This window comes from Triticum dicoccoides, chromosome 6B, assembly GCF_002162155.2.
Source record: "Triticum dicoccoides isolate Atlit2015 ecotype Zavitan chromosome 6B, WEW_v2.0, whole genome shotgun sequence".
Lineage (NCBI taxonomy): Eukaryota > Viridiplantae > Streptophyta > Magnoliopsida > Poales > Poaceae > Triticum > Triticum dicoccoides.
Window position 1 is genome coordinate 23,223,752 of NC_041391.1, and position 3,417 is coordinate 23,227,168.

Genomic DNA, 3,417 nt, shown 5'->3' on the forward strand with positions numbered 1-3,417 from the left:
AGGAGTTTTATTCAAAGCGAACTGTCAAGGCGGTCCCATAAATCACCCAACCACGTAAGGAACACAAAATCAAGGAACATAACATAGGTATGACGGAAACTAGGGCGGAAAGAGTGGAACAAAACACCAGGCATAAGGCCGAGCCTTCCACCCTTTACCAAGTATATAGATGCATTAAATAAATAAGAGATATTGTGATATCCCAACATAATCATGTCCATCATGGAGCAATCTTCGACTTCACCTCCAACTAACAACGCTATAAGAGGGGCTGAGCAAAGCGGTAACATAGACAAGCAACAGTTTGCTAGGAAGGGTGAAAAGGTTAGAGGCTGACATGGCAATTTGGGAGGCTTGAAGAACAAGTGATAGGTAGCGCAGCATAGTGATAGAACGAAGCAACTAGCATAGCAATGATAGTAGTGAGATCCAGAGTAACGGCTATCTTGCCTAAAATCCCGCTAGGAAGAAGAACGAGTCCATGAAGAAGATGAAGCCACGAAGACGAACCAAGCGTAGACGAACGAATCCTCACGATCGCAACGAAACAGGAACTAACAGGAAGGAGCACAACCGAAAAGAAGCAAACAACAAGGTAAACACACAACACATAGACAGGGCATGATGCTCAACCAAGTATGATGCATGATAAAGCTTAATGATGCTACTCATGGCAAGAGACGATGCAAACAAGAACAACACATCAAAACAAGTTTAAATGAGGCCAGAAACAAAATATAACAAATCCGGTAAGTCCTCATATGCAAATTTAAAAAATGGTCCAGATCTGAATAAACCTTATGTTCAAGTTGTTAAACAGCAAGTTAAGATGCACCAAGATGATCTGCATGAAATTCTAGTCAAGTTTCATATCAAGTTCATTTAGTTCGGAGCTACGGCCTAGAAGATATGAGCAAAACAAGCTAAACATGGCATTGATGCAAAATGCAATCAAACATCAAGAAAACACATTCAAAACAAGGATGCACCAAGATAAGATGAAACTACATGTAAAACTAAGCAAGTTTCATATAGATCACACTCCAAACGGAGCAACGGTGCAACACATACACTCCAAACAGATATAACAACAATCTGTCCAAAACAGCAACTAGGCATCTTGCAAGCATAAAAACAATATGCTACAGCACCTCAACATGAAAACAAAAGGCATGGACATGATGTACAGATGAAGCATGACAAAACATGAACACTGAGCTATCTCCAGAAAACACTATAACATGCTCAAAAGGACATGGCAAGATTGCAAATAATGACAGTTTCACAGACAGCAGAAATCACTGAGCATGACAGAAATAACATCAGGTTGAAATGTTTAGAGCTCTCAAACAACATGTTACATCAAGCTATCATGGCAAAATAGAGCATGGAATGCTAATACTAAAGACACAGAACAAAGCTCCCTTACTGAACTAATTCCAAAGATCAACAGAAAACATGGTAGCATCCATGCAAACATGGCAAATGATATGAAAGATTCAGAATAATAATACATGGCAGGAACGACAGTAAGTAGGCATGTTGGTGAGCTTGTACAAATCACTACAGAGCATTTCATTCCATGACAAGGTAACCAAAAATACGATGACATATTTATGAAGCTAAGCATGGCAAGAACAAGTTCATAGGGAACATGGATGACTAGCAAGACACATGGCAAAACTGAACTTCATGTTAACAGGCTGACAGAAACATTATTTAGCAAGTTTGGAGCATGATAACAATAAGCTATAGCAGGCAATAATTGCAAAGAAGGGCATGGATGGGTAGAGCATAACAGGTATAATAAAACACCCTTAGTGAACATCTCCAGATTATGCACAGAATGACTTGTAGCAGCAGGCTTACATAGCATCATGATATAGCAGATTCAGCCTAGCAAAACAGTAATAGCAAGTACCCTACTTCACGAGCTTTATGCACCTACTACAAGACTCACAAAAATATATGGATTGCACCACTGTAAAGATGGCATCATGTAGCTCAAAACCCATGTAGACATCAAGCTCATAGGATGCACACACAAAATGCAATGAAAAAGACAAAACAACAAGTTATAACAGTTTCAGCAGGTTAACATCATATAGCACTCTTGCGACAATGATTAGAGCATCAAGATGAACTCAAACAAGCATGTCACATTGGCATGAAATGAAGAGCATCTCACATTGAACATTTTGATATATTATACGCACAAAATGGAGCAACACAAAATAAGTTATGGCATGACGAACAGCTGCACAAAATGTCAATTTTCAGGGACTGCAGAAATCAGATCACGAAAATGGATCTAGGGTTCTGCGGCACAGACTTCGAGGATGACCGGGGTTCTCACCAGAGTTGAGGGGGAAGGTGGCCGGAGAGGGTCGGGGACGGTATGGTCCGGCCGGATCTGACCGGATCCGGCGCGGCGGCAGCGGAGGAAGTCGGCGGCGGGGCGGGGTGAAGGGGCCGACGGGGCGACGAAGAGTTGCGGGAGGCGGCACGGCTCTGCCGGCGAGGTGGCGCCGGACGGCGGCGGGGAGGCGCGCTGCGCCGGAGACGGGCGGCGGGGAAGGCGATAAGCGCGGGGCTAAGGCGGCGCAGTCCGGCGAGGCGGCAGGGTCGGGCGCGGAGACGCCGGCCGGCGGACGGCGAGGTCGGCGCCGACGAACTGCTCGCCGACAGCGGCCAGAGACGGAGGCGACGAAGGGGCCGGGCGGCGCAGCGCGGGCTCGGGGAGGCCTCGGGTATGGAGGCGGGCCATGTGGCGGCGGCGGGTTGGACGCGGGAGGCGGCTGGACGCGTCCGTCAGTGGGGTGGACATGTCCGGCACGGTGAGGGAGGAGATTTACGGTTTGGACTGCGAAAAATCAGGGGGAGACACCTATTTATAGCTAGAGGAAGCTAGGATAGTCCAAATGGGGAGCGGTTTTAGCCCAAACGATCGTGATCGAACGACGGAGAGTATGTAGGGGGTTTAGATGGGCTCGGTCCGCTGTGTGAAGGGGTGCTGGGCTGTAAGAGAAAATGGGGGTTTCGGGCTACGCGGTTAACCGTTGGGGCATCAAACGACCTCCAAATGGAACGAAATTTGACGGGCGGTCTACCGGTGCTATACCAAGGCCACTTGGCAAATACCGGCCCATTTCGAGAACGTTTTTCTCCCGCTCACGAAACAAGGTCTGAGAGAGGGCGACGGGGAACGTGCGAATGTGGTTGGGCTCAGAACGGACAACGGAGAGAACTGGGGAAACCCGAACGGATGCAAGTTTTGAAAAACATGATGATGCAATGCAGATGAAGACATGGCAAAGAGAAACACGCAAGCAAATGACATGGCAACAACGATGAATAACTGGAAGATACCTGGCGCATCGGATCCGGGGTGTTACATCACCTCCTTAACGGACCAAG